This window comes from Octodon degus, unplaced genomic scaffold, assembly GCF_000260255.1.
Source record: "Octodon degus isolate 3935 unplaced genomic scaffold, OctDeg1.0 scaffold00172, whole genome shotgun sequence".
Classification (NCBI taxonomy): Eukaryota; Metazoa; Chordata; class Mammalia; order Rodentia; family Octodontidae; genus Octodon; species Octodon degus.
Window position 1 is genome coordinate 1,973,147 of NW_004524748.1, and position 6,883 is coordinate 1,980,029.

Genomic DNA, 6,883 nt, shown 5'->3' on the forward strand with positions numbered 1-6,883 from the left:
GACCATCAAATCAAGAAGGGCTTGAGTGAGATATTTGAGGTCCCAAAAGAAAACAACTTCCAACCAAGATTTAAGTAGCTTGCAAAACTATCTATCAAATTTAATGGAGAGATTAGATACTTCCATGATGAAGAACAACTGAAGAAATTCTGAGAACAAATGAAGAAACCTACCCTACTAGGAGGACTGAAAGATATTTTAGAAAGACATAAACATGATCACGACTTCAACAACACCAGAAGAGACCCACCAAGCAGAGCAAGTAATTAAGCAAAGGGGAAATGTAGGGATCCTACAGCAGGAAAACAGCATGACAAAGATAAGCCAATATATATCAGTTGTAACTACCAATGTAAATGGCCCCAATTAACCAATCAAAAAGCAGACTGGCAGAGTGAATCAAGAAAAAAATCCAATGATATTCTGCATATAAAACACATTAACTCAAAAGAAAATAATAGACTGAACATCAAAAAATGGAAAACAATACTCCATGTAAAAGTGACCTAGAAAAAAAGCAGGGATAGATATTCTGATCGCTGATAATGTCAACTTCAAAGCAAGTGTGATTAAAAGAGATAAAGAAGGTCACTACATACTTGTTTGGGGAAAACTGAAGAAGGAATAGATAATAATTATAAATATATATGCACCCAATATAGGAGCAACAACTATATGAGACAAATTTTAAGAAACATGGAAAATCCAATGAGCAATAACATAATTGTACTGGGGGACTTTAAGACTGCATTGACACAAAGAAAATGACTAGTCATTAAAAAAATCAGCAAAGAAATAACAACTAAAGCAAAATTGGAAAGAAATGGACTTAGTAGACATTTACAGTTTTCCAGCCAACAATGTGACAAAATACATTTTTCTAAGCTGCACACAGGAAGTTCTCCAAAATAGATCTTGTGCTAGCAAATAGAACATACTTAAGTAAATGTAAAAGAATCGAAATTATCCCATTCATATTATCACACCATAGTGCAATGAAACTAGAAATTATTGACAAAAGAAATAGTAAAAACTCTATAAACACATGGAAACTAAATAATACCCTCCTGAACAATCAGTGGTCACAGATGAAATTAAAGAAGAAATTAAACAGCATTTACAATCAAATGAAAATGCAAATACAACTTCTTTGAACCTGCAGGATGTAATGAAAGGTGTCTGAAGAAGGAAATATATAGCAATAAATCCTCACATCAGGAAAACAGAATGAGTCCAAATAAAGTCTTATGGTGCATCGCAAACTTCAGAAAAAGAAGAGCAAGTCAAGCCCAAAGCCTAAAGAAGGCTGGAAATTGTAAAGATCAGAGCAGAAACAAATACAATAGAGATGAAAAAAAGCAATACAAAGAATCAATGAATCAAAAGGTTGGTTCTTTGAAAGAGTAAATAGAATTGATAAGCCCATAGACAATCTCATTTTTAAAAGGAAAGAAAAAAGTTCATGCAATGAAAAATTAAAAAAGGATGAAATGACTACAGATCCTATAGAAATTCAGAAGATTATCAATACTTATTTCCAAAAACTTTACTCTCACAGGATGAAAAATACAGAAGAAATGGACAGATTCCTAGATACATATGAACAACCAAAGCTGAATTGAGAAGATGTAAAAAATTCTAATAACCTATATGTCAGTCAATTAAATTAAAAATATAATTTAAAAACCCTACCAACAAAGAAAAGTTCAGATCCTGGTGGATTAACAGTTTAATTCTACAAGAAATTTAGGAAGGACCTATTTATTGCCAACTCTTCTCAAACACTTCAGTGAAACTGAAAAGGAAGTAATTCCTTCAAACTCATTCCTGGAGGCAAATATTACTCTGATACCAAAATAAGAGAGGGACCCAACCAAAAAAGAGAAATACAGGCCAATCTCCCTAATGAACATTATAGGCAAAAATCCTCAATAAAATACTAGCAAACAGAATGCAGCAAATCAAGAAGACAATTATATATTATGACCAAGTGGGATTCATCCCAGCAATGCAGAGGTGGTTTAATATATGCAAAACCATATTTGTAATGCACCACATCAACATAGCCAAAGAGACAAAAATCACATGATCATCTCAATAGATGTAGAAAAAGCTTTTGACAAAGTCCAACACTCATGCATGATAAAAAAAAGCTACAGAAAATCAGAAAGATGGCCTTTACCTCAACCTGATAAAAGCCATCTATGGCAAACCAACAACCAACAACATACTAACTAGAGAAAAACTGAAGACATTCACTTAAGATCAGGAACAGGACAAGAACACCCACTGTCCCCCTGGAAACATTAGCTGGAGCACTTAGACAAAAGAAAAAAAAAGCAATAATGACTGGAAATGAAGAAGTGAAATTACCGTTATTTGCAGATGACATGATACTATACATAGAATACCACAAAAACTCCACTAAGAGAGCTCTAGATTTAATAACCAAATTCAGTAGTAGTATACAAAGTCAAACTAAAAAATAAATAGCATTTCTACACACAAACAATGAACATACCAAGAGAGAATTATGGAAACAAAGTGTTTCACAGTAACACCCCCCAAAAAAGAAACACTTAGGAATCAATCTCACAAAGGAAGTAAAAGATTCATACAGCAAAAATTGTAGTACTTTGAAATAAGATATTCAAGAAGACTTCAGAAAATGGAGTTATTCCTTGATGGTGGATAGGAAGAACCAACACTGAAAATGGCAACACACCCCCATTTGTTATACAGATTCAATGAAATACTAATTAAAATACTATTAGTATGCCTTGCAAATCTACAGAAAAACTTTCCTAAAATACACCTGGAAGCAGAAGAGAGCTAGAATAGCAAAATCAATCTTGGGTAACAAGGAAAAGGCAGGAGACATCACAATCCATGAATTGCAAGTATACTACAAAGCTACTGTAATAAATTCAACATTGCACTGGTAAAAATATAAACAGACTTGAGGATTAATGGAACAGATTAGAAGATGTAGACAGAACTACAAGCACACTTGGCTACCTTATCTTTCACAAAGGGGCCAAATATGTTAATTCTAATTAATAAAGCCTTTTTAATAAATGGTGCTGAAAAGACTGGCTTTCTACCTGACAGAGGCTTAAAGTAGACACAGGTCTATCACCATGCACAAAACTACATTCAAAAAGGATCAAAGATTTAAATATTAAAACTGAAACACTAAATCTTTTGGAAGGAAAAGTAGGTAGAAACGTTGAGGACCTGGTCGTAGGCAAAGAGTTTATGAACAAAAATCAAACTGCACAGGGAATACTTCAAAGAATCAACAATTTGAATCTCATCTTTTTGAAAAAGTTTCTTCATGTCAAAAGAAATTTATGACAGAGGAAAAGGAAAACCCATGAATTAGGAAAAAAAAATAGAGTGAACTGTCTGTCCTTCAGACAAAGGACTCCTTTCTAGAATGTACAAAGAATTAAAAAACAATCAGATTTCCAAAATGCAAAGACCTAAAACAAAAATGGGCATCTGAGATGAATATATGTTTCATAAATGAAGAGATAAAAATGGCAATAAATATATGAGAAAATGTTTAGCCTCATTGATCATTCAAGAAATGCCAATTAAGACAACACTGAGATATCATTTTTGCCGGAAAGAATGGCTATTTTGCCAGAAAGAATGGCTATCATTAAGAAGTCAACTAATAACAAATGCTGGAGAGGCTGTGGGGAAAGAGGGACCTATCTCCATTGTTGCTGGAAGTGCAGACTGGTAAAAAACTTTATGGAAATCAGTAAGGAGATTCTTCAAAAAGCTAGGATTTGAGGTCCTATCGAGCCAGTTATTCCCCGCAAGAGTATTTTTTCTAAAGGACTGAAATTATCACACCACAGCGATATATGAACACCCATGTTTATAGCAGCACAATTTGGCACAGCTAAATCTTGGGAACAACCGAATGCCCACCAACTGAGGAATGGATAGAAAAGATATGATATTTTTACACAATGGAGTATTTTTTATGTATTTAGTACAGGGTCTAGAGGGTTTACAGGGTCTCATTACATAGATCAGACTCATAGTGATTCTCCTGATTTCAGCCTCCCAAGCACTGGGATTACAGGCATGTATCTCAATCACCCAGGCTCAACCACTCTCTCAATGCATCTCAGGGACAGGGCTGGCACGGCATGCTGGGGATTGAACCCCAGCTGCTGCCCTCTGCCTCAGCAGAGCTCTAGTCCGCTGAGGTATCTGGCCGGCCCCACAATGAAGTATTATTCAGCTATAAAAGAGATAAATTTGAGTCTTCTGTAGATACATGGATGCACCTAGAGACTATATTGGTAAATGAAATAAATCAGATCCACATGTGCAAACAAGGTATTATCTCACTAGCGTGAGACTCTGAAAGTTAAAATCTTAAAAGTACAATAGATACTGTGAAAGGGAAAGAACTTAATAAATGGGAAGGAAAAACTGGAATGAGCAACAGGACAACTGAAAGAAGGGAAAAAGATATATTTAGGTATATATGCAGATAATTTTTGCTGGTCTTTTGAAAGAAGTAGTTAATGTCTAACTTTTTTTCTTTTTATTCTTTTGAATTGCTTACAACTTTTTGTCATTTTTTCTTTTGTTTTTTTCTTTAAATGAATCTTACATGTATATATCTGAGCAACTCATTTAAAGATGGCATCATGTAGGACAGCAACCATTGTTTAATTCCTATTGCTTTGGTTAAAATTTGAATTGTTTCTGATGCTGTTTTTCTTTCTATCACTATTTTTTTCAAATCAGACTATCCCCAAATGAAAGATCCAAAAATGGACATCTGAGATAAATACACACTTTTTGTATGAACAAATACAAATGACAAATGATATATAAAATCTATTCCACATTATCCATTATTAAAAAGATGTCAGTTAAAAGAGTGCTCAGATTCCATCTTACTCCAGAGAGAAAGGCCATCATCAAGAAATAAACCAGGAACAAATTAAGGCAGGGCTGGTGGAAAAACTGAACATTTCTCCATTGTTGGTTGGAGAGTACACTGTGGAAATCAGTGTGTAGATTCTTAAAATGTCAAGGATTAGTAGTCACTTTTGATCTAGCTATTGCCTTTTTGGGTATCTTCCCAAAAGAACTGAAAACATCATAACCCAGCAAAATAAATGTACCCATGTTTATAGCAGCCTAATTAATAATAGCTATATGTTGGAAACAACCCAAATGTCTATCAACAAATAAGTAGATTGACATGTGGGTTTTTTTTTAATGTGATGGAGTACTACTCTGCCATAAAGAAGGATAAATTTCAGGCATTTCTAGGTAAATGTCTACAACATGAGACCATATTAAAAAAAAGTCAGACTCACATGTATAAATGCCATATTATCTTCCTTGTGTGAGAAACTGAAAGAGTAATTAATGTCCAAAATGTATGATATTGTAAAGTGGGAAGAAATTGTTCAAAAGGAAAGGGAAAATGGGGAGGGGGAAGGAATGGGAAAGGAAGAAAATATATTTATAAAACAAGATAGTTAAGATAGTTACATAGCTTGTTTCTTTTAGTTCATTGAAAAGTAATGTCTGTGCTAATATTGTTAGGACAATATATTATGTCCCTGTCTTGTACTCTGAATAACTACTATGAAAACAACAATAAGCAATGTATTGATTATTGTAACTCCCCTATTAACCTGTTTTGAAACTCTGTTTTATTATTTTTTTCTCTTTAAAAAATGAAAAACTGAAATCAGTGAATGTTAACCCATTGGGATAAATGAAATCAAACTCCAAAAAACATGTTGTTCTCATTGCGTCTTTTAATCTCCCTAGTTTGTCCTTAGCATCTCCTCTCAAAACTCTGACACCTTTTGAAGACTGTGTAACTCTCTGTGGAAATAATACAACTATTTTGCTATTAGATTAAATGGTATCTCCATAAACACAAAACAATGTAAATGATGGTCAGTATATTTTAAAATTTCTATACCTTCTTAACTACAATTACAGTAATTCTTCTATGGAAACTTTCACCATCAGAGTAAAATAAATATTACTGCTGGTACAGCAAAGCCCTAAGACTATTTCCAAATCTACTTTCAAAGATGTGCTTTTTAGCAATAATTTAATAAATTCAAAAGTGCCAGCTAACTTCCTGAGAAATTTTTGTCATTAATAGATTCTATCTCGCAATAAATGAAATGGCAGATATTTTAAACTTAAACACGTGTTTTTAATAAAACACTTGTGTATGTGGTGAAGCCTTTTCAAAGTAGATGAGAAACTCTGGTGATGTCATTCTTAAAACTCTTTTTAGGTAAACCAGATGGCTGAGGGTGTATGCAATAAGAATGCTGCTAAAGTGTCCACAGAGAGTATTTTAATCATCTCTAAGAATTTCACTAATACCCAATATGTGTATTTTTAAATGGACAATTATGTGAACATGTGAATGTCTCAAAGTTTTTAAAGTAGAAAAGTTGTAGAAAAAATGAACAATTACCTTAGAAATGTAACATTTCTGAGCATACTTAGGTAGTGATCTTGTTGCCACAATGAGAAATCAATAGCATTAAAGTCAATATCATACTACAAATTCATAATACTTCGCTTCCATACTATACATCAATACCTCTTATTCACTTTTTGTGCCTAAAAATTTAAGGAATTCTGCTCATGAAACTTGGAAGTTAAAAGAAAACAAATGGAAAAGTAGAAAATGAGGAACCACAGGCAAAGAAGAGGCAGAACTCAGGCTTCTTTGTCTGCTTCTAACCCTTACAGCATAAAGTTTGGACAAACACACCTTGGCTCTTATGCATTCCATGCATCCCTGGACATGGAGAGTACAGACTTACACTGATGTCATGAGTCTAATTGAGGTTGGGGATGG